The following is a 26,144-nucleotide window of genomic DNA, read 5'->3' as shown; positions in this document are numbered from 1 at the left end:
TCTTTCTTGTTTCTTGATGTGTGCCTTTATTGCTATATGCTTCCATCTCAATACTGCTTTTGCTGTTTCCCATACATCCTGGAAGGCTGTGTCTTCACTGTAATTTGTCTTGATGTATTTTTTATTTCTTCTTTGATTTCCTCATTAACATAGTGATATTTTTAGTAGTTTATTGTTCTGTCTCTATATATTAGAGGATTTCCCTACTTTCTTTTTGTATGTGATTTGTTTTTTGATACCTTTATGATCAGGGTGACATTTAGTATGATTTCACTATTCATGAATTACTGATACTTGTCTGTGGCTCAATATGTGGTCAAACCTGAAGAATATCCCATATGCCCTTGAGAAAAATGTGCATTCTGCTTTTGGAAGGTACAGGGTCTTATAGATATCTATTAGGTCCCTGTGATCTGATTCTTTGTTTAAATCCTATTGTGTCACTGTTCAGTTTTTGTCTTGTTGATCTGTTCATTGGTAAGAGTGGAATTCCTACTATAACTGTGTTTTTTCCAATTTTTTTTTTCTGAGTTGATGGTAATTGCCTAATACATTTTGGTGCTCTTTCATTTGGTGAGTTTACATTGATGGGCGTTATGTCCTACAAATGTATTATTCCCTTAATCATTATATAATGTCCATCCTTGTCTCATTTTACCATTTTTAATTGGAAGTCTATTTTGTTTGATATAAATAGGGTGGTCCCTGACTTCTTTTGGGTCCCAGTTGCTGGATTGTTTTCTAACCCTTTACCTTGAGTCTATGTTTATTTTGGAGTTCAGGTACATTTCCTGGACACAGCAAAAAGTTGGATTTTCTTTCCTAATTCAACCAAATACTGTTTCTTTTAATTGGTATGTTAAGTTCATTAATATTTAGAGTGATTATTGATATATGAAAATCTGTTGCTGTTATTTTGCCCTTAATTTTCTGGTTGTATCACTTTCCTTTTTTAGTTGTTTTAATGTGTTCCTCAATTCAACATAAATACTAATATTCTTTTTTAATATTTCTTGGACAGAGGGTTTAGCTGTTGCAAACTCTTTCAGTTTCTGTTGAGAAGATCTTTCTTCCTCTCTCATATCTAAAGGAGAGCCTTGCAAAGTAGGCTATTCTTGGTTGACATCTTTTCTCTTTAAACCTGCCAATCACATCATTCCATTCTCTGCTAGCCCTCAGTGGTTCTTCAGAGGAGTTTGATGTTATCCTAATCAGGATTCTTTTATAGGTTATCTGCTTCACCCCCCTCACCAACTTCAATATTCTTCCTTTGTCTTGCATTATTGAAAGTTTCACTACAGCATGCCATGATGTAGGTCTCACTTTGCTTAGGTACCTTGGTGTTCTTTTACCTTCCTGGACTTGTATATTTATTCTTCTCCAGGTTTGGGAAATTTTCCCCTATTATTTCTTTAAATATGTTCTCCATTCCTTTCTATCTCTCTTCCCCTGTGGGATACCCATTATTCTTTTCTCATGGAGTAAGATTATTTTCAAGGTGTTTCTTAATTTTTTACCTTGTTTCTCTTTTTCTTCCTCTACCTTGCTATTTTGTGTATTTGCATCTTCAAGCTAACTGACTCTCCCATTTTGTTCATCCTACTTCCATAGCTTTCTACAGTGCTTTACTACTCCCCTATTAACCTTTTTTAACATCCTGCAACTGTTATTTTCTTATATAGATGATCAACATCTATCTTCTGTTCATTGATTTTGTTTCTCGGGATACTCATTAGTTTTTCTGAATTTTCTTTTATATCTTTGATCTGCTTTTTTGTGTCTTCTCTCTTCTTTGAATGTCTTTATGATGACAAGCTTGACTTCTTTATCTGACAGGAAGAACAGCTCTTCCATGTCTTTTTGATTGAGTACTGAGATTTGTTCTCTTCCCTTGGTGTAATATTCCCCTTAGGACTTACGTGGTCATTAATTTTGTTTTTCCAAATTAATGGCTCTCAGGGCCATGCTTCTGTAGGCAGGGTTTCATCTGGGCATAGCTGTGCTCCTGTGGCTGGCCAGGATGGCATTGAGGGGAAGGGGGTGACTGGTGATGAGTTGGGCCTTGTGCAGCCGTGGTTGTGGTATGAGCTGCCTCTTGCTGTGCTTGTGCTGGGCCTGGCCCCAGGTGCTCATCAGCAGGTGGCTGGAGGTTGCTGCTGCTGGGTGCAGCCTTGGGACGCCTTCACTGGAATGTATGTCACCTGCTGCAGCACTGGAGGCAGGACCTGGGGTTAAAGGTTCTCTATTTCTGTGGTTTCTGTCTGGAGCTTTTTTATATTTTCTCTGTCCTTATATTTCCTGCTTTGTTTAATCACTGTTCTCTTAATTTTAGTAAATATTTTTTAAGACAGATGTCCTGAATTCTTCTTCTAGTTTTGGTTTTTGCTATGGCAGTGAAGATTTTTCCCAATGTTTTGACTTTATCCATCAATTGGTATTCATCTCCTTCCTCATTCTGTTTAATGCTCTGTGATTACATCTATGGATTAACCTAGGCTACTTTCCTTTTCACTTCTGCTATGATCCTTGCTTTAGAATTGCAAGACAAGAGTATTTCTCTTGAATGCTGTGCTTTCTTTATTGTATTGGTTGAAATATTGTTACCAATCAGGAAGACTGTAGCTCAAGAACAAGCTACAGGATGGTGGTACAAGAACACAACCTATAGGATGTGCTTCAGATATGTGGGGGATGTGCAGATTTCTGCAGTAGATTATCAAATCAAAATTCTTCAAGATGTTGCAAGCACTTAAACCAAGGGGTGGATCTGCAGTCACACTCTAGTCAAAGTTAATCAAAGTCAACCACCGGTGGTATTCTTCCAGGAGCCCCAAATTTCATCTGGCCCTTCAGCTGCTTCCTTGTTCTTATCTCAGCAGGTTTTGTTGGCAGCGTCTTTCTTCTGAGTCTCCTGGCATAAGCAGGAGTGACCAGGACCCTTCAGGTTGGGGCCAGAGGCAGACACTAAGGAAAGTTGTAGATTGTGTTTTTGTTTAGCTGCCCAAATGCCTGACAACCTCAGACCAGGGAGGGTTTGGTGCTTCTTGGTGTTACCAAGCACATTGCCTGCAGGCCAATGTATATCACTTAACTCCTGCCCTACCATCACTCTTCTTTATAGTAGTTTTCTATGAACCCAGGGTCACTCTGGGAGCCCAGACAGAGGAGGGATGGGTATTTCTTTAGATGTCCAGCTTACTGTCAGGAACCTCAGGTAGGTCAGATCCATACCTGATCAGTTGCCAGTTTCTTTACAGTAAATGGATCTCACCCAACGGTGGTGGAGTATGAGCCAAGGGGAAGCTGGGTGGAGTTTCATAGCTAATAGAGGTATTGGCTTTGTCGCTGGAACAGGCTTTCCAGCTTTTCCTAGGGGTAGTGGCAAAGGCCTCCATACTCACACCAGACTTTGAGAATTGGAAGGACCAGATTCCAATCTGATCACAGCCTCCAGCTTGGAGGAGGGGGTGTTTTCCCCTCCAATGTACAGTAGTTCTGGGGAAAACTGCCCTCCAAGTCCAGACCCTTTTCTGCCTCTTCCCCACTCTAGCCTGGCCACTGACAGCTTTCTGATGTCTTTAGAAATGTGGGTTTGTTACTTATCTGACCCTTTGTGTTTTGGAAACATTGGTCTGCCCTGGCATATTATCATGTTTCTTAAAGACACATTTCTTGATTTTTTTTTTATTCTATCTTTGGATTACAGTTTTTTCTTTCTATTATAGTATTTGTTTCCAATGCAATTCAGAAAATGAACATTGAATTGTTTACTATTTACAAGTATAAAAGGTACTATGTGTTTTGTGAATTTAAACATGTTAGGAAAGAATTATGTTATAATTTCTGCAATATTATGTTTCAGATCACAGTTGTGTGATGTAAAAGGCATGAGCACAGGAATGAAAGAGAAATGATGCTTGAATTTTGACTTTGCTCACTAATTTTGTGAACCTCCAATTCTAAATATGATATAACAAGGACAATTACAATTACTTTTACTTTATAATAAAAAATGTTCTGTAGAGTGTTTATGGGACTACCTACAATGTGGTATCTGTAATCTTTATTCCTCTAATATTTATCCATCTTTTTTTAGGCCCCTAAACATGGCTAATTTGATTTCAAATACTTGTAGTTTGAGATAACTCTATTTGGTATAGAATTTAAATTTTTTACTATCCAAACAAAGTTATAAAAAGTTTTTCAGTATAAAAGGTATATATATATATATATACATGACTTAATATCTATGAAAATATTACAAAATAAATTAATGAATCTATATTTTGCCCAAATCTTTGCCTTGTATCAACCAGTAATAAAAATAGAAGTGGCAGGGCCTCCCCGGTGGCGTAGCGGTTGAGCGCTGGGTTGCGAAGCTGCCCACAGCCTCTGCAGCGCCAGTTCGATCCCCGGCTGCTCCCTGGCCACCAGAGGAGGGTCCCACATGGCGCGCAGACCTCTCCTGCCGCCCGCTGCTCCCCTCAGCAGTGTACTTCGGTCCTTCTGCCTGCTCTGCTCCCCGCTCTGGCTCTGGTGAATTCTCTCACCCTCCCGCGCTTCTGACTGTACCCAGTGCTTGAATAAATAAATAAACAAATAAACAAAAAAAAAAAAATAGAAGTGGCAGAAAGAATTACATCCAATGTAGTCTGCTTTCCATAAAATCTATATCTAGCTGCTTGGTATTATAGCCAGTAAGATTTTTTTATAAGATGGCTGGCAACAAGAAGACAATATTAAAAAATATTAAGAAAAAGCTAACAATATTTTCTAGAAAGGATAGCTGGTTGACCTTTGCATAGGAGAGTCTCTGTAGAAACTGTGAGTAATTTTAGCATTATCTCCATGAATGATTTAAATATAATTAATTTCATATCAAATTTCTTGTTACTAAATTGTTGTTTTATTTTACTTCTGCATTTCTTTCTTTAAAAAAATACTAACTAATATATGGAAACAATTAGATTTTACTCAAAATAAAAAATGAAAACAGTAGTCTTGGAGGCAGTCAGTGCCTCTGGAGTACACAGGCGTCTACTGAGCTGGGCAAGTAGGACAGCCTGTCAGGTCTATGCCTCTGAGACCATAGACAAGTCTTGGTCTCCAGTTCTTTAGTGTGACAAAAGCTGTCTTTGCTGGTCCCCTATCCATATTCAGAGAAGAATGCACTCCTTATAATTTGAGGCAGATCTAGTTATACAAAAATTTGGAATTCATCACCTTCTCATTAGAGCTAAGTCTTTGCTAGAGAAATTAAGTCACTTCTGGCCTTTTAAATGATTTGTTGGACTATGTTGTTCTTTTGGCAAAATTAAGTACCTATTAAATGAAATGTTAGAACATCATATCTAGACTAAGGTCAAATGATTTGGGGTTAAAAGAAGGTGAATTAAAGTGTACAAAGAGATATGAAAGAAGTAAAATTATGCAAAATCTAATAAAGTAAAAAACTCACCTTGGGCATGTTAAATGTCATAAATGAAGCCAATGTCTTTATTTTTTAAAACTTCTAGTGATATCTTAAAAATCATGAAGATTTTAAAACTATAAATACTAATTTAGATATAGCATATATTTGTTAAAATATATGTAATGTGTTCTGAGAATCAAAAGACTGCATATAGATTATAATTTATTAATCAAAGCTGGTCCTCTAGAGCCTTTTTATATAAACCTTACAATGGAGATTTTTTTTTTCCTGGATCTCTATATTTAACTGTCTTATGTTGTCATACAAAAAGATTACCAAATAGCCATGGTTCCCTGCAAGTAGTCCAAAATGCATAGCAATTAAACATTTCAATTCCTTGAGTGTCTTCCATTTTAGATCAGTTTATTATATATATATGTAAAATATATAAATATATATGTGTATATGTGTGTGTGTGTGTGTGTGTGTGTGTGTGTGTGTGTGTATAAACACTTCATGCCAGGGAAGATAGGGACCTAAAATTCAGTAGACATTTTGTTTTTGTTTTAAAGATTTATTTATTTATGCATACTGGGGTACAGGCCAGAGGTGTGGGGGGGTGAGAGTGTTCACTGGAGACAGAGTGGGGAGCAGAACAGGTGGATCGACTGAAATACACTGCTGAGGGGAACAGCAGGTGAGTCAGGAGAGGTCAGTTGAGCCATGTGGGTATGTCCCTGGCCAGGGATCGAACTTGTGCTACATTGGCTGTGGACGGCTCTATAGGTTGTGTCTTAACCCCTTGCACCACCAAGGAGGCCCTCAGTAGACATTTGGCACAAATGTAGAAAACCAAAATCTTGAGGGACAGCAATTCTCCCACACACACACACTGTAGAATAGCAAATGAAAATATTCCATCAGCTCACCCCCTCAGGAAACTGTCCTAAGAGTACACAGCATTGTGGAATGAAGGTAATGCACTAGAGTTTCTATTAGCCCATAATCAGCTGCAAACCTGCTCCAGAGTACTTCAGAGGCTTTCACTGATGGGTGTGCGGAAATAACCCAACCTGTCTAATTGTGGCCCATGAGCAGCTGTGGTATGAACAGAGAAAGACACTGTGGGATGGTGGGATGGGTCCCGCTGACTGGCCTAGATTCCCATCTATTTGGGGCCTTACTCTGAGATGTTGAGCATGTCACACAGCCTCTCTGAGACCGAGTTCCCTGCTGATGAGGATAGGATCTTGAAATCTGCTCCACAGTCATTTCATGAACTAAATATGAGTGAGGTGTGATTACTGCTAATATCAGCAGAGGAAAAATTGTGCATTAATTAAATATTGTTAGTGAAAAAAGCATGTTCTGATAAAGAGTTACGATTTTATTCTAGTGTTATTACTTGCTTTGGAGGTCATAGGAGGGGACTAAGCAAATATGGATTCTAATTTAAAATAGTAAATACTTAAGCTTTGTATGCCCTGTGGTTTTTATTGTGACTACTCAATTAAACCACTGTAGTGGAAAATCTGTGGGAGAAATACAGTCAAAGGGAGTAGATTGCGGTGCTTGTTGTAGTAGTCCATGTCAAAGATGATGGCAACCTGGGCTGAAGGCAGGGCATGCTGTTGGAGAGAAGTGGACATAGTCATTAGAGATCTATAAGCTTGCTGACAATTGAGGTGTAGAGAGAGGAATCAATGTGACTCAGAATGTGGGTGGATGGTGACACTATGTATAGATGTGAAGACCTGAAGAAAAAAGATGGTGCAGGAAAGGAGACACAAAAGTCCATTCCAGACCCTATAGACTAAGATGTCTGTGAGAACTCCAAATATGGAGCCAAGTAGGCAGATGGATCAATGGATCGATGTGTTTTGAACTGAAAGAATTAGGATAGACGCAAAAATGTGAATTTGTTAGATTATGATATGTCGCTTGCTCTGCTATGGCACACTAATTTTTCATGAGGTATGGTGGGAAATTTTTTAGCATAATCACTGAATTTTTACCATCCTAACTTTTGTACTTCCTTTTCTCAAACTATAAACATTCTGCTGAATGTTTTTAAATATTCAATACAGAGGTCAGCCAACTAAGATACATGGGCCAAATGCAGACCACTGCCTATTTTTGTATGGCATGGGAATTAATGGTTTTTACAATAAATTATTTTTGAAATTTCACACACACATATTCATATATGTATATATACATATGTATATGTGTGTATACATATACATGTGTGTATATATACATAGATATACATGAGAGCAAGAGATAGAGGTGGCTTAATCATTGTGGAAACTTGGCAAGTCAAAATCTGGACAGTGTAGGCCTGCAAGTTGGAAACTCAGGGAAGAGTTACAGAACAAACCAAAGCCAGTCTACTGGTAAGATTCCTTTTTGTTGGAAGGTTAGTAACTCAGGAGCAGCCAAATGGAAGAGATGCATAAGGGAAGGGATGGAGGGAGAGGTACCTACATGCGTTCACCAGCACCAAGCTCAGCTTTTACAGTTATAAATTGTTGGTTTGAGAAATCAAAAGAAGAATAATATTTTGTGACATGTGAAATTTTAATTTCAGTGTCCATAACAAGCTTTCTTGGAACACATCCAGGGTGATTCAGTGACATGATCTCTGAGCACTTTTGCAGGAATGGAGGCAGAGTCGAATAGTTGCAGTAACAACCATATTTTCTACAAAGGTTACAACTTTTACTGTCTGGCCCCTTATAGAAGATGTTTGCTGCCTCTTATCTATAAACTAAATGTAAATGTAGAGCATTATTAGTTTCTTGTAGAAAACAGCCTACATGAATGTAAATAGGAAGTTCACAAGAAGTTTAACCAGTAACAATGTTCTTAGAGAAAGAGTGCACTCTCAGGGAAAAAAAAAATTCTGAAAGACAGACCAAAAATTCTAATTAAAGATAATGTTCAGTAGGAAATAAAATCAAAGGATATAACTTAAGATTCCTTTTGGTATCCACCATTTCAACAGTCAGCATTCTCATATGAACAGGAAAACTTAATGACAGTTAACAAGCCCCAAAAGTACAGATGAAGAAGGGCCGGAGGGAAATAATTATGCACAAAGGTTTTGTGTATTAAAGTTCAGATGCTGGAGGCTTTTAGGGATTCACATTACCCACAGCCTAAAACCTTTAAATGAGATGGGGGCTGGTTATAACATTTATAGTAGGGTCATCGTCTCAGGGTGAGAAATTCTAACTAATAATGAACATAAGGCAAAATTTGAGGAGCTGATGGTACTCTCCTCTAAGAAATAGAGGAGAATTTTCTGTGAGGAAAAGTAGAAGTCGTGAATAGAGACATAGAGGAAAAATTTACCCAAACAGACCTTAAGGAATAGAGAAGGCTAGTTAATTATGAATATATCTTCTGGAAAATTTTTACTATCATTAAGTTACATGTAAATTAACCTGTTCTATAAACCATCTCCTGTAATTGGTAGAGAATTCCAACCAGCAAATAGTTCTACAATGAACAATCTTCATCCAGCCTTAGTATCTCTCAGAATTTTGCCCAGCATAAACAGAATGGGTTAGAAGAGTGTCAGCAGCCGGACCAGAGTGGATGGGAGCTTCCTGCCTCAATCAATAAGTTTCAGCTCTTACTTGTGATCAAAAGAGGATGCCTTGGGCCTCCCTGGTGGCGCAAGGGGTTAAGACTCAACTTATGAAGCTATTCGCAGCCTCTGCAGCACAAGTTCCATCCCCGACCAGGGAACTACCCACATGGTGCAGCAGACCTCTCCTAACTCACCTGCTGCTCCCCTCAGCAGTGTATTTCAGTACATCTGCCTGTTCTGCTCCCCACTCTGTCTCTGGTGAATCCTCTCACACATACCCCACCTCTGGCCTGTACCCCAGTTCTTGTATGCATAAATAAATGAATCTTAAAAAAAAAAACAAAAGAGGATACATTGTTTATAAAATTTTTTATAGTTCCAGCTAATAATTTAGGGGCAACAATAGCAAGCTTCAACCAAATGTCTTTCATAAGAGACAGTTTAAATAAAAGTGAATGTTTTAATAATATAATCACCTTATAATAAGCATGCTTAAAAATAATATTCATATACTAAATAATAGCATTACCTTTATCATATCCAATAAAATTGATAATATTTTAGCATGGTTTAATGCTTAATTATGTTAGTTTCCTAAAGCTTCCACAGAATGGGTGGTAAAATCAAACAGAAATTTATTTTCTCACAGTCTGAAGGCTAGAAGTTGAAAAGTCAGGTCTCAGCAAGTTTCGTTTCTCCTGGGATTTTTCTCTTTGGTTATCTTCTCTCTGCATCTTTGTATGGTTTTACTTTTGTGCACACACATCTGAGGAGTCTCTTTGCATGTCCAAATTTCCTGGGCTCATGAGAACACCAGTCAGATTAGACGAGGTCCCAACCTAATGACCTCGTTTCAACTCAATCAGATCCAGTCATATTCTGTATTGGGGGCTAGGACATCAAAATTCAGTCCTCAATACTAATCATGCCACATTTTTTATTCTTTGTCTGCTTAGTCTCATAACTAGGACCACTTCCTCCACCTTCATCTTTTTCATATGCTAACTTGTGTGCAGAAAGTGAAGACTTTGCCCATTGCTTTGACCCACATTCTGAATTTTTATTCTTCATCATGATGTTAATTTGTTCCTAAATTATTTCCTAAATTCCTGCAAACTAGATGTTATATCCAAAGGCTTGAATGAACTTGCTCAGTGACTTCACCAGACACCTTCATAGTGATTGTACTGCAGATGGTGCCAGCTTGGGTGACCCACTTTTAGTTATGCTAAGAACATTTCTTCTAGGGACTTTTTTTGTATTTTGAGATTTCAGGATTTTTTTGTTTGCTTTCCAATAGAATTGTTTTGGTAAAATCAGTACCAAAATAATTTGCTTTTTTTGAGGTAACATTGGTTTATAACACTGTCTGTGTTTCAGGAGTACAGTTTCATGCCTCTACAAATGTATGATACCACACCACACTTAACACCAAAGTTTTAAAACCATCTACCACCATCCAATCAATCTCCTTCTACCCTTTCTTCCCACTCCCACTCCCACCTAGTAACCACTGTTATATTGTCAGAGTCCAAAGGGGATAATTTTGTTTTCTTTTGTTTGTTCATTTGTTTTGTTTCTATATATTCTACATATGAGTGGAATCACAATGGTATCTTTCTTTCTCCATCTAACGTATTTCACTTAGCGTAATAACCTCTAGTTCCACTCAGGCTGTCACGAATGGCAGGATTTCATCTTTTTTTATTGTTAAAGATTTATTTATTTATACATGCAAGAACTGGGCTATATGCAAGAACTGGTGCAGGGGCAGGGGGTGAGAGGATTCACCAGAGACAGAGTGGGGAAAAGAACAGGCAGACTGACTAAGATATACTGCTGAGGGGAGCAGCAGGTGAGACAGTAGAGGCCTGCTGTGCCTGTGGGTACCTCCCTGGTCAGCTGGGGATTGAACTTGTGCTTCAGAGGTTGCTGATAGCTTCACAGTACTGTGCTTAACCCCTTGTGCCACCAGGGAGGCCCTGAAAGTACATTTTAAAACTTTTGTTATTGAGATGTAATTTATATATCATACCATTCATCCATTTAAAGTATATAGTTCAACAGCTTTTAGCATATTCATAGAAATGTATCACCATCACCATAATCTCTTAGTAAATATTCATCATTTCAAGATGAAACCCAACACTCCTTAGTTGTCACCCACCTTTTTCTCCTGCAGCCCCTCACAAACCACTGATTTATTTTCTATTTCTACAGATATGGAAACAGAGCAAGATGACTTTCGAAATTCCTGATCAGTTGCTCATTATTTTCCCTTTTATTGAGTTATGATTGATATGTCACATTTTAGTTTAAGGTATACAACACAATTTGTTATTTGTTTGTGTTGTGAAATATTCACCACAATAGGTCTAGTTAACAATTTTCACCATACGATTGTCACAAATATTTTCTTCTCATGTTGAGTATTTTTTAAGATTTACTCTCCTAGCCACTTTGAAGTATGTAGTATAGTATTATTAACTATAGTCATAATGTGGTATATCCCACCCCCATGATTTATATGCTTTATAATGTAATACTCATATTGATGGCTCACTATTTTTCAACAAGTCTTCTGGAAGTACCAGTTATGGACTGGAAGGCCAACCTAAGACCTGCAGGATTCCTGATCTTCCCAGTAGGTTTCTCATCCTAATCATCTTATGATCTAACGTTATCAGACATCCCTCTAGCTCCAAACCACTGTGATCTCTGGAACCCTGTCTGTTATCTGCAAAACCCTTTGTTTTCCACAACTGTCTCTTAATGTCCTTTCTGCTTAAGTTCCCATTGAAATCTGATTACCCTCTGTCCCATGTACTTCCCCTGCGGTCCTGGAGTCTTTTTTTCCCACTGGATCCCGCTATTTAGAAGTAAAGGTAGGTGTCACTTTGTTCTCTGTTGTCATTTGCAAAACATTTTTTCCCTATCTTCCCTCAACACCCCTACCTCTTAAGGTCTGACACATGCTACAATGTGGATGAACCTTGAGAACATTTTACTAAGTGAAATAAGTCAGTTGCAAAAGGACAAATGCTATACTGTTCTACTTATATGAAGCGTCTAGAGGCGGAGGTAAAAGGAGTAGGGCATTTGTATTTAATAGGAACAATTTCATTTTGGGACGATAAAATCGTTCTGGAGAAGGATGGTGGGGATAGTTGCCCCACAATATGAACAAACGCAATGCTGCTGAACTGTACATTTAAAAATGGTTCGAGGGGTAACTTTTATGTGTGAGTAATTTATCATAATTAAGCAAAAACACCTCTTTTGATTGCATGTCCCTAGCCAGAGCCCATTACTATTCTTCTTAGATACGTGTTCCCCTCTAGTCCTTGGCCCTCGCATAGAGAAGACTGGCATAGGGTCCTCCATTTCTTCTCTAACTTGGTTCTTCCCACTTGCTATTTTCATCATTTTTGTCAATGATCTATACTACACTCTGGCCTCTTAGTTTGATTCTTCAGCTCCAGAAATCTGTTCCTCTACCACACCTCTGCCCTCACTTACGTGACCAGTCCTACTGTTGGCCATTACCAAGTGCACGCTCAGAAATCTCAGCTTCAAACTGCCCTTCTCCCATGCTTGTTCCCTGGCGTTGTCTGCTCTGTATTTCCCCCGCCTCTAGTCCTCTAGCCCATTGTCACCCCCTGACTCTCGTGTGTCCTCAGCACTCTCCCTCTCCCCCTTCTTCACTAACTTCCTGCACTTTTAGAAACATGTCAATCTTCTACACCTGAAGGAGTGGGGGGAAGCAACTATTGCTTAAAAATGAGCAATGATGTAAAAAATTTTAAAAATTTAATTAATTAAAAAAATAAAGGTGACTTAGCGATCCAACACCCCTCCCCCCAAAAATAGAAATATGTCAGTCTTATTTGTATTTGTCATTAAAAACCTCACTCCCCACATTTTTGTATACCCACCTCCATATCACTAGTCCCCCTCAGGTGACCTTCCCTAGAGACCTTCCTCCTCAGAGACCTGCCCTTGCCACTGCCTGAACAATGAATCATTTTACTATCTCTGTAGCACTTTGCAGGCACAAGGTTTTCTTACCAAGTTGTTTTCATGATATTTGTCAGTTTCTCTCACTAGACACCCTTAGCACAGTGTCTAGGATCGACACCTGCCTGCAGCACTGACCAGTACAGATGGTGCTCAACAAACATTTATGACCAAAGGAACAGGAAATCCATTTGAAAACAGACAATGGCCACATTTTTAACCTTTTTACCCTATATTTATAAGCAGGTCATTCTTTACCTGATCCTCCTGATAAGTCATCAAACAAAGGCCTGACATATTTTCAATATTTGAGGAACTACAAAACAAAGCAGCCAGCAGGGAATTTAAGAACTATTACCTCTGGGCCTCCCTTGGTGGCGCAGGCGATTGAGCACAGCTATGTGAAGCTGTTCACAACCTCTGCAGCTCCGGTTAGATCCCAGTCGACCGCGAGGGTCCCACCTGGCTCAGCAGACCTCTCCTGTCTCGCCTGCTGCTCCCCTCAGCAGTGTATTTCAGTCTGTCTGTTCTGTTCCCCGCTCTGTCTCTGGTGAATCCTCTCACCCTCCTGCGAATCTGGCCTGTACCCGGTTCTTGTATAAATAAATAACTAAATCTTTAAAAAGAAAAAAAAAAGGTATGAGGCCCCCCTTTCTGGGAAGTTCATCATCATCTTGAATTGGAAAAAAAAAAAAGAACATATTGCCTCTACTGTTTCTCACATTATCTTGTTGACAAGACAAGATGGGATGCTGGAGCGTATCAGTCTATCGTAAGGCCATGATTGTGCTAATGAGACTCCAGATTTATATGGAAAAGAGTCGGGTTTTTCTGCATGCAACAGTTGCCAGCTCGGTCACTAGCACACTTTTTACAAAGGTTCTTCCTCTATCCCACTTTCCAGTTCTTGACTCAGGGTCAAAAACTTTGAAAGGACAAGGAAAACACTTTACAGTAAGAATAAAACTTAAATATGAGAGGCAGCAAGCAAACTTCCACTCATGCTGTGAGAGCTGGGGAGACTTCCCAGCAAACTGTTCATCAGTCTCACATTCTCTGTGAGGCTCACAGAAGTCAAATGCCCTCACATTTTAATAACTAAAATAAAAATCTCTATTCCACACTTACTCCATTATTATATCTCTTAGTCTTTCCTGTTTTCATATCTTTAAAATTATTACATGCAAATAGAAAAATGCACATGTGGTTTGACCATTTTTCACAAACTGAACACACCCATTTTACCAGCACCTAACTGTACAACAGCAATTACACACTCAGAAGGTCCTCATCAAGGGTAAGCACTATTCTCACTCCTAACAGCATAGAACAGTTTTGCCAGCGTTTGTATTATCTTCAAATAGAATCACACAATATGTGTATTATTTTATTTGGCTTCTTTCACCCAACATAGTTGGTGAACTTCATCCACATGTTGAGGTAGTTGTAAATCATTCATTCCAACTATTGATGAATATTTGAGTAGATTTAGATTATGTGCAGTATTTCCAAGAACACCCTGGGGCATGATTTTGGTGCAAGCTTTCTGCATAGGATATACTGTTGACTGAAATGGCTGGGCCAGAGGCTGTCCATATGGTTAGCTTAGTAGGTCCTATGAGTGTTCCAAAGTGGTTGTACCAATTTGTACTCCCATGTGGTTGGCCCATATTGTTACTATCCCTTGGCATCTTCTTCATTATTTTAGTCATTCTGGGATATGTGCGCGCATACACATACATGTGCATGCCATTCCCTATGTTTTAATAGTTGCAATATTTGCATTGGATCATTAGGTGATATTACTGCTATAAGGGTGAAGAAAAAGAAAGCAACAGTAACTGTAAGGGATGGTGGTGGCTGCAGCAGGATCTGAAACATCCTAGAGGTTCCTTTAGAGCTTCTCAGATACAGTGATTGATGAGCACCCCTAGGTAGCTGTGGAACAGAAACTAGATGGTGTACAATATTATTGTCAAAGAGCTTTCTGTCACGTTTTTCTTGGGAATTACTGTGATGTTGTTGCTTATATAAAGAAATCCCTAGAACTTAATCCAAATAATTGCTGTGCTGAAAAAAGGCATATGTGAATACCATGAAAAAAAAAAAAAACCTCCTTCTGCTCTAGAAACTTTTACAGGACAAAAATTAGACCATGCAGATGATGATTTCATTGTCTGGATTAAAAGTTGTCAAGAAGCTCAGAATGGATCACAATATGTGTGTCTGTATCAGTCAGAAGTCAAGAATGACTGGTATCAGACTCTCAAATAACTATTACACTTATGATCAAGAATGTTCAGAAGAATGATATAAATGTGGAATTTCCAGAAAAAGTTATATGCTTTGGTGAAACTTCATTCTGGAAAGGATTACAATTTGAAGCTGAGAATTTTTCCTCCTATTGTACCAAAACAGAGCACACTTAAGCTACTTTCAACAACAACAAAAATGCAATTAAAAAAAAAAAAGTTGGGAGATGGGGAAAGCTAGAGGATCAAGGAGATGTTTCTAAAACAAAAAGTTCATAGCAGATGTAAAGAACATACATTCATCATCATCTCATTATACAAGAAATCATGATAAATTGTTCAGTGAGATCAAAGAAGAAAAAATTAGAAGTTGGAGGGAGATGCAGCTTTAAAATTATTTCAGAATAATTTTAGATTTAGAATAATCAGATGGTTCTGATGAAATGAAACATGCCACAAACAAATAATTATGGAGTCTGGAGGTACAGTTTTGAGTATCAACTGGTCTGATATAGATAGGTAAAAGGAAAGTTGAAATCAATACTCCTGATGATAAAATGGAAAACGAACTAAATAAATTTGCTATCACTGTATTGCAAAAACAAAAGATGAAAAAAGATAAATTTTTAAATATAAAATAAACTGGCTTTTATATTTTTTATAGAGATGAGGAGGATCAGTTCATATAACACCAATAAGTTCTGTTTCCTCTAAATCAAAATGGTAGTTTAATTTAGTAAGCAATATTGTGTAAGCAATATTGTGCATGTGTGTAGTTTTATAGGTGTGTATATGCATATATATAAATATATTCATCTTATGCAACACTTACAATATTTCTAGTGCTTACTATATGCTTTCCTACCATTATGAAAAAAATCACTGCATTTATGTTTTAATGTAAGTTTATTTTTAAAATATTTTGGTTATGGTGAAGAAATAACGATGCAGCCAACAATTATTATGGGAAAAGAAATGTCAGTTTAAGAAAATATGCTAATTTTAACTAGTCTGAAAAGTATCATAGACTCAGAATTAATTTTAGCTTTATCTTGGCTACATCTGCCCTCCAGCTAAACACCATCCACAGAGGCTTAGTCCCCGAGAGATAACACACAAGAAATCATGAGACAAAATTTTGTTCCTTGCTGATTTCAAGCACAAACTTTGTCAGCTCAAACCTTGATAACCTAAATTGGACAATATAAAACCAGAGCCAAGTGGCATGACCAGCTTTGCTGCCACAGGTGACAGGCTCCTGGAGGCTGATTGGCAGCAGTGTTTTCCTGCCCCACTGCCCTAGCGTGTGCAGGCAGCAGCAGATAAGCTCTGCTCTAAAAAATGCCTCCAGGGGTGAGAGTTCCCAGCCCCCATAGCAGCAAGTTACCAAAGGGCGGCCTCTTCCCTTGTGCAAGCCAGGTTGGATGCCAGAGCCCCTAAGCCTCCTGCAGCAGCAGGAATTTCCTGTCAGCTGCCCAGAAGTACTGACTCTGGGTAGCACCCAGGTGCACTGCAGCAGGAGGCTGCCAGACAGCTACACAGAGGCCCCCCTCGGTGGGCCAGGTCTGATAGCCCGCCAGTGCTACCCAGGTTTGAGTGTCAGCGTCCCTCCCCCCCAAGGCTTCTCTTCTGGCCCCAGAATTGGGCTTATTGTGGGTAGTCCAAGTGGCAGTAGGTAGAAGGCATTTTTACCTCCTGCCACCAGTGGCCCTACTGGGGCTCTGGTTACTAGCAGAGGCTGGCAGTAACAGCAGAAGGTAGTGATTCCCTTGCCACACCACCCCAGGCCATGAAGTCCCACTGGGCTAGCAGTGGCATGGTTGCCCTGAACCAGATCAAGCTCCAGCAGAGAAGGCAATAGCAAGGGAGGAGCATGGGGCCCCACCAGGAAAGCTTCGTCACTGCGGCTCTCTGGAGCACAGGCAGCAGAGTAGCCCATGGAATCTCAGAACAACATAACAGGCTCTCAGCAAAGCCCACTCTGCAGCAACTGAAACCCCATGTCCCAGTACTGCTGCAGCTCTTCCCCTCTCCCCTTTTATTCACATTGTTAGATCCAGCCCGCCTGAAGGGGTCCCAGGTGCAGAGTGCCCCTGGCCCTTCTGAGGCTCACTTTGGCTGTGGTTCCCCAGAGTTCACCAGCGCATGAATCTTCCCTAAGGTCAGAGCAGGTTGGGTCTATGCAGGCACCAAGTTTTCTCTTTTATATTTGGTGCCTCGATTGTAGAATGGACCGATCGGTGCAAGCTAAATGATCTAAGCCCAGCTCATTAGTTAATTATTTGGATAAAAAAATAAGAATGAGCTGATTAGTGCTAAATGGTCCAATAGTCACTTAGGATTGAAAATGTCCAGTCAGGCTTGTAAGGTAGGGGACTCTGAAAGAGGATATAAGGCAGGACAGGAGCCAGCTTAGAAATTCTGTTTCTGATCTCCAAAGAAAGAAGCATCCAGCAGGCGACCTCCAAAAAAAGAAGAGAAATTGAAAACCACAGAGACCTGGCTGCTGCACCTGCCTCTGGCCCTTCCACTGGCATTGCCTGAATAGAGCACCATAGTTCTCGGCCTGGTGTCTCAGGGCTATTTGTTGTTGGTGTAGGCTAACAACTCACAAAGAGCTGTTAACACTGGTGTCTCTGACACCACCTCCTAGAGACTGGCACTACTGGCCAGTGCTGCCCTGCACTGCATCACTCCTGACAGCCAGCCACCACTTCTGATTGTTGAGCACCACTTCCTGGTGCTGTTGTCTCCATTGCTGTCTGGTTCAGAGTCTGGTGCTGTCTAGCCTGACCTTCAGACTGTTGCTGTGGGCTGCTGAGGTATAATCTTAGTGGCCCCACCTGTGAGCACTTCCAGCTGCCACCATGAGTTGGATCCTGATCCACTGCTTTCCAGCTGCCATGAACTCCAGGCCCTCATTGATGGGACAGCATCATCTTGTACAAGTAGCTTTTGTTTGGGACTTCTGGACACTGTGGACCACTTGTGGCCTTAGAAACCCTGTGTTTCACCTGTTTATTTTTTTATTTTTTTAAAGATTTATTTATTTATACAAGAACCAGGGTACAAGCCAGATGTGTGGGAGGGTGAAAGAATTCACCAGAGACAGAGCAGGGAACAGAACAGGCAGACTGACGAAATACACTGCTGAGGGGAGCAGCGGGCAAGTCAGGAGAAGTCTGCAGCACCATGTGGGACCCTCACTGGCCAGCCGGGATCAAACCTGGGATGCAGAGACTGCGGATAGCTTCACAGCGCTGTGCTCAACTGCCTGCGGCACCAGGGGAGGCCCTCACCTGTTTATTAAGTAAACCCCATTGTTATTGTTAACTGAGCCTGCGTGGTCTTACAGTTTGTGCATGAGTGAGAACCCATAGACAGCGACCTGTCCTCTACCTGCAGCACTGCAATAGCGCTGTTTTAAAGCAAATACTCCCAATTCAGCTTCTCTCCAATTCTTTAGCACCTAAGCCAGCATTAGGCAGCCTGTTCTTCTGTCCCTTGGCCTTACCTTCTTTACTCTATAGAGTAGATGAAGATTGCTCAGGCTTTGAAGTCTGTTGCTATCATCTGTGGCCATGAATACAGGAGGCGCTTGGGAGCATGGGCTCCAGGTGGACACATGGAGTATGGTGTGGGCATGCGTAAGTGGGCACACCTGAAGAGACTGACCATCTAAGGGTGGCTTCACAGAGGACGATGGGCAGTAGAGGCCTGTGAGGCAGAATGCGGTGGAGAGGGTTGGAGAGACCACAAAAGAACGTCAGAGAAGCCCAGAGGAAGATTTGCCAGGGGTTGTGAGGCCCCAAAGCTCCCGGTACCCCTGCCTGCCCTGCACCTAATTGCTTTACTACAAGTGGTGTAAAAAGATCATTAAAATAAGCATTTCTGATAATAAAATATATGTCAATCAAAGCCTGGAAAATAAAATTGTTTGGAGAATCAAAAAAAAAAAAATCATTAAAAGCCTGAAAAAGTCACTGAGGGCTCTGGGACTCTCCTTTACCCATCTGCCTGGATTATAGAGAACCTGCCCTTTGCCTCCCTGCCACTACACTGGTGTCAGTTGGCAGCATGATTTGACACAGATGGGTATGGAGACCCCAGAAGACCTCGGGAGGGACTGAGGCATGGCAGGCTGCAAGCATGTAGTGCTCGGTGGCCGGCCTCCTCTTTGGGTGGGCACCTCCCCATAAGGGGCTTGTAGGGTAAATGATTGTCAGGCTTTTCTGCCCTCCCACCATTAGGATTGATGATGGATCCCTGCAGTCCTGAATGTATGCCTAATGGCGGGCACCTGGAGTAGGGTGTGGGCATATGTAGGTGGGTACATCTAGGCTGAGACTGGGCCCATAAGAGTGGCGTCATGGAACAGAACAAGAAGGAGAACAAGTGAGAGAGCAGCACTAGCAGAGAAGTGGAGGCCATAAGAGAATGCTGGAGAGCCTAGAGTGTAGATTCACTGGAGAACTAGGAGGCCTGCCAGTCTCCTGGCCCCCTGGAACCCCTGCCGGCCCTGTACCTGGTAAATCCCAATAAAAGCCTGCATAAGCCACCAAGGGCTCCTTCACCCTTCTTTACCCCATCTGCTTGAATCGTAGAGATCCTGCCCTGTGCCTTCCTGCTTCTACAGCCCCCAACCCATGTGCATGTGCAGAGGGTTGGCCTTAATGCAGGGGTCTGCTTGTCACAGTAGTGGCTATGAAGGTGGAGTGTTGGGAGTGACAGCAATCGATGCCCCTGGGGATTGCATGATTATCCTCAAAAGAGTATAGTGTGTCACCATTCTCAAGAGTTAGCACATCCTGGGGGCAGATGTAGTGTCTAACTTGTGGCTGAGACCACACAGCTGGAGAAGGCCAGGATGCCTGGTGGCTGCTGGCATGTGACAGGAGATGCTGTAAGTGATAATGTTTCCCCTCTTGCATGAGCTGTGCCTTCAGCAGCAGATTTGGTGGGTCATCTGGTGGCGCCAATAACCATCTTGTCTTTATTGGTCCCTAGGTTTGTGCCCTGCCTGGGCTTAGTTGTATTCTGTCATATTTTTGTTTTATTCAGTTATATTCAGTTTACTTTTGTGGGTCATACAGTGTTCATATCCTCCAAGGGAAACTTATGTGTAGATTGTATGGCAAAAACCCTAAGGGGATGGATTCAATGAAGATGCTCAGGCTTTTGTGCCATTGGCCTCTGTGGCTATCGCCTGCAGCCTTGAATGCAGGAGGCACTTGCAAGCTTGGCTCGAGGTTCGCATGCCTGATGGTGGACACCTGGAGTATGGTGTGGGCATGTATAAGTGGGCACACCTGAGCCAAGTTACTGAGCACGTAAGGGCAGGGTCAGAGGACAATTGGCGGCAGAGGACAGTGGGGTGGAGTGCAGTGGAGAAAGGCTGAGAGGAAAGAGCTTATAGAGATTCACAGGGGGGCCCAAGATGCTGTCTCCCTGCTGGCATGTTTTCCCCTAACCCATGGGGTGATGCCAAAGGCCTCCAAGATTCTCTTAAGCTGCCTAAACAATGATGAACCTATGGGGCCTGGGATGGTTGCAGAACACTCTCCAAAATGAAAGGTGAGGCACACTCACATCAAGTCAGCACCCTCCCTACCAAGTCTCACCACCTAACATGCTGCTTCAGAAGGAAGAGTAGGCAAAAAAATCACAGGGAGGTAGGGTGTTTATAATCCCTCATAGCTCCTTTTCTAGTTATCCAAGGCAAGAAAGAAGACAGAGTGTTTCAAATGGAAATTTCCTACATAAACCAGCACCATGATACCCACTAGCCAGTGGTACATGTGGAAATAACGGGATAGACACAGAAAATATACTGAACTCTTCCTACTTTATCTCTCAATCTCTCAGGATAACTTCAAGCTTTATTAGATAAGTGGACAGTAACATTGCTTACCAAAATGGAAAAAAGAATTAGTAGATTGTCATTTCAATTTTATACGTTAATTTTTTCATATATATAAATATATATATATTTAATATTCTTTTCAGTTACTTTTTTTTTAAGATTTATTTATTTATTTATTTATACAAGCACTGGGTACAGTCAGAAGCGTGGGAGGGTGAGAGAATTCACCAGAGCCAGAGCGGGGAGCAGAGCAAGCAGAAGGACCAAAGTACACTGCTGAGGGGAGCAGCGGGCAGCAGGAGAGGTCTGCGCGCCATGTGGGACCCTCCTCTGGTGGCCGGGGAGCAGCTGGGGATCGAACCGGCGCTGCAGAGGCTGCGGGCAGCTTCGCAACCCAGCGCTCAACTGCTGCACCACCGGGGAGGCCCTGAAAATATTTTTGTTCTGTAATTTTAGTGTTCAGATCCTTAGCAAGCCTATTCTTTACCAAAAAACATAGAAGTTATTCAAATTGTTAATGACTGACACATTGTTTAGTGTCTGTGATGATTCTCTAAAGTAGTCCACAAAGATCTTAACAGCGCGTAATACTTTTGGGTCTGCCCCAAGCTAAGTTATCGCTAAGAATGCACCCATCTTCAATTTCTTTGGGACATCCCCGTGATAAAGACTGTACTTTGCAAAATGTTCTTTAGTTGTTGATTTGTATTAAGAAAAAACAAATAAATGCATTTTTTTTTTAATTTCCTTCAGGTCATAGTTTCTTATTTCTAATATTTCCCAAAGGCCCTTGTGAAAGTTGATTTATACAATATATTCAGTTAGTAACAGTGGAAAAGAGAAAGAAATTACTACTATAGTCTTAAAAACCTTTGGTGATTTAAATTATACACTTAGCAACAGCTATAGAAACAAAGAGTAAAGATTTCCATTTGAAGTCACTAAAAAACAGATGGTAACCTGCTTAAGTAGTTTTTTGAAAGGTGAGGGCATGTGTAAGCATCCATCTGGAAGTAATTATAATTCTAAAAAGTCTTATTATTAAGCCTCAGATGACTTCCCCTACTAGGACAATGAACTAACTTCATCTTAAAATGGCCCCCAAATTTTTCAGACAGTAAAGACAAAATGCAGAAAAATTTCAAAAACTCATAGCTTTGCAAAGGAAGAGTTAAAACCCACTAGCTACTAAAGCCCACTAGTTTTCAATTAAAATCCATTAGCTAATTAGTTGTTAACTTTCTGAGTCAGATTAAGTGGAAGATACAGCTTTAATTTGATTTTTGGTCTGTTTAAAAGTACTGAAGTCAGTGCAAGTAATTCCAGCTGTTCATGAATATTTCATGAGCTTGAGCAAGCTGGACTTTTTTCTGGCGATGAATATACCACAGGATAACATGCCAGTGTTCTCTCAAACTAAAAATTGGCTTATTTCAGGATCCTAAACAAAGCAGAAACATAACTACTGACTGACTGGGATTCAGCTTGTTTCCCAGCAGTTAACAATAACAGGTGGAAGCTCTTTGGGCAGGCGGAGAACCTGTTTGTGACTTAATTAGCATCAGGTGATTGGGTGTTTATGCTTCGACTATGGGATTCAGAGAATGCTATATTCACCTGTTGCTATTTTCAGAGCAGGTAGCTAAACCCAGAGAGAATTGCGCAGTTCAACAGGCGCTGCTGGATTCAGTTGGTTTGATTTTCAGACTTCAGTGTAGAGATTCATGAATGAGAGAGGATGAGAAGCCAAAAAAGACTGGGCGGATTAATCAGGTTGAAGCCAACATCCTCAGAAATAGCTCCTTTCAGGTACTTGATGCCAAGTGTTCATCACACCAAATGTGCCTCTCCCTTCAAAACCCTAAAGATTTTTAATAGTTCCCTTTCCCATCCCATTCATTTGATTTCTTCCAGTTCTGCCAGAAATGAGATGGTATGGAAAGGGTCCTGGAGCAAAGCTTCCTCTACCCCACCACTATTGAGGACCCAAATTCACAAATGTTTGCAGAAGCACCTGTAAGAGGCTCACACTCAATCTCTATCTACCCTGTCAATATTGAGAACACCCCGGATGTGCTTGCCCTGTAGCAGAGTCATGGAGCAGAATACACTGTACACTAAATATGGGATCATCCTGCGTCCAAGAAAGAAAATGTTAGAAAAAACCTTCCTAGGCTGGGGAAACTGAGAGGGCAGGAAGACCAAAAGGAAGTAAATTCAGGAGCCGACTTGCTAACATTCAAGGAAATGAGAGTCTCTTGAGGTTGCAATATAGAGCCTGTGGGAGTTCTGAAAGCTGTGTGAGGAAAATGAACAGAGAGGGGCCCTAGAGAAAAGGAGTTTTGTTCCCTATACAGACAGCAGCAAAGACCTAATCATTTGAACAGGCTCAAAAAATATTGGAAGAGATATTTATAGGGTATAACTGAGGAAATAAGGTAAAATCCAAGTGTCATAAAAAAATGGAAATGGCATCTTATACTTATGGTCTATAAGGGACACCCTCCTTATTTGTAGTCAGTCGAGTGTAGTCATTAACTTGGAAATTACTAGCATTATAAAATACCCAGAAATCATTCTCATTATTTCCCTCCCAGCCCATTTTCTTTTTTTTTTTTTTTTTAAGATTTATTTATTTCTGCATACAAGAACTGGGCTATAGGCCAGAGATGCGGGGGGTGAGAGGATTCACCAGAGACAGAGTGGGGAACAGAACAGGCAGACTGACTGAAATACACTGCTGAGGGGAGCAGCGGGCAAGACAGTAGAGGTCTGCTGAGCCGTGTGGGTTGCTCCCTGGCTGGCCAGGGATGGAACTCGTGCTGCAGAGGCTTCAGACAGCTTCACAGTGCAGTGCTGTGCTTAACCCCTGGCACCACCAGGGAGGCTCCATTTTCATTTCTTTAGTAACTTTTTTAATGTGAAAGTAGAAAAGGGGGCAGATCTCAAATTAGTTACTTTTGCAACATGGAGTAACAAAGTTTGTAGGAGTGAGTGAGTTGATTGGTAGTGTGGATGTGTAATGGGTGTAGGGTAGATTAAGTTATCAGGTATTTTTCCACCCTCCCACCACTAGCATGGATGCCCAGGGCTAAGGGGCTTGGGCATGCACACCTGGAATTATGGACATCTAGGCCCAGAGAGCACCCATGTATGCACATGTAAGTGCTCACACCTGTGCCGAGAAGCCAGGGATAAAAGGGCAGCATCACTATGAGACCGGACTTCTGACGTTCACTCTGGGGTGAGACGGCAAGAGAATATGAGACTGAGAATGCCAGAGAGAGGCCAGAGAGGAACACAGAGATTCACCAGGGCTGCCTTCTTCCAAGCCCCTCTGCCCGGGGCCTGAGCCTGCCTCCTTGCATGCCAGCCTCCCTGCCTGGTATGCCTGTGTACCTTGTTCCCTGAGAGAGCATTAAAGGATTGTAAAATCTATTGGCTCCAGGACTCTCCTTTCCATTTGCACGAAGTGACAGTGAACCTGTCCTGTGTTTCCTTATACTAGACTAGGTAATCCCCAGGGCAAAGGCAGGTTCCAGGTTCCCAAGGAAGGGTGGGGCTGAGCAGGGAGGAGATGAGAGAGGAAGCTGGGAGAAGGAAGGAAGGGGATAAAGGAGACCTAGAGGAGGCACATGGAGCAGAGAAACATGTAAAGAAGCTGCAATTGCTTCTTGGCCGAGGACTTGTACCAGGACTTGGGGAACTTGAAAGCAGACACTTGAAAAACAGAGACCCGTGGGGAGGCTGACAGTGACAGTCTTTATCTTGACTTCGGTTTTGATTTTGCTCTTTTCCTTCCAGACTTGTCTGGCCCCTTCTGCCCCTTTCCTCTGGTTCCCCACCAAAAGGTGCCTTAGACTTGTGGCAATCTTTTGGCCCTCAGCATTTCTGCTTTGAGCCAACCCTGTTTAGCTGAGCATTACCCACAAGGGGGTGGGTAAATGCACTTTTGGGAAACTATTTTGAAGTATATTCTTTTTCTTCTCTTTATCACACTAATTGTATTAAAGTTTCTTTCCATGGAAGGTCATATGCACTAGAGTATATTTTATCTTGGTGCACCTGGTGGCAGAACCCATTTACAGCAGGCAGGTTTGGGGTTTCCAGGGTTCCCCTCACACTACCCTAGCAGATTAACAGCTTTTATTGTAATCCTCTGTTCCTACCTACTCTATTATTTCAGGGAAAGGAGCAACATTACAATTTCTTGTATTTATAAATCATGTTTCTTGAAACATTTTATGTTTTCTGTGTTGTCAACCTTCTTAGATATATCTATTAAGATTTAAAGACGCTTTCCAAAATACTCGAGGAGTCAGACACCATCAGTTTGGAAGGTAATGATGCTACTGTGAGGCAAGTGGTTAGGCTTTGCATCCAATGATATTATGATGCCAGAAAATGAACTGAATATTCTAGAGGTGGAGACAGTGAGAAACCCAAAGATTTGCCCAAGATATAGATTGTACTTAAAAGTAGTTATTTAGCAATACTGTAATGTCTTATCCCCATATTGGAGGAAAAATATGCTCAAATCAGGGAATCATGTCAGGCATTAAAATTTAATATGAACCTTTAAAAAAACATTGTTAGTTTTTACCCACTCTGAAGGAATCCTAAAATACTCAGAGGGTATCTAAAGTTTATTACAGATCATTTGAAATCCCCGGGATTGTCTAAAACTACTACCATCGAAACTACCGATGGCCAAAAGCAGAGGAGCACATCTCAGCTTGCCCAGCCCTGTTCCCTGGGGATTTCCTAGAGCAGCAATGGTTCCAGGAGGCAGATGGTTCCAACACCACCATCCAGATTCTCTCTGGAAAATCTACATCACATTTTGGAAAAGGCAAAACTATAGGTGCCTATAGCTATGTTTCTATACATGTTGAATCATTTTCCAAAAATTTCAACATATTAAAAAATGTATAAAATTGTACAGACCACATTTTCTAATCACATAGAAATATATGCACACATATATATATGCTAATGACC

The 26,144-nt window shown here is 41.0% G+C and overlaps 1 protein-coding gene and 1 pseudogene across 1 annotated transcript in view; both read left to right on the top strand.

The window, feature by feature from the left end:
- RGS20 (regulator of G protein signaling 20) overlaps nucleotides 1-26,144 on the top strand; it is an 82,967-nt gene that overhangs the window by 10,539 nt on the left and 46,284 nt on the right. The gene's annotated exons all lie outside the window — the stretch shown is intronic.
- LOC129145376 (protein SGT1 homolog) lies at nucleotides 14,879-18,962 on the top strand (annotated as a pseudogene).

This window comes from Talpa occidentalis, unplaced genomic scaffold, assembly GCF_014898055.3.
Source record: "Talpa occidentalis isolate TD23 unplaced genomic scaffold, MPIMG_talOcc4v2.1, whole genome shotgun sequence".
NCBI classification, from domain to species: Eukaryota; Metazoa; Chordata; class Mammalia; order Eulipotyphla; family Talpidae; genus Talpa; species Talpa occidentalis.
Note: the sequence above shows the minus strand (reverse complement) of the source record. Positions and strands in the feature narration are given on the sequence as shown.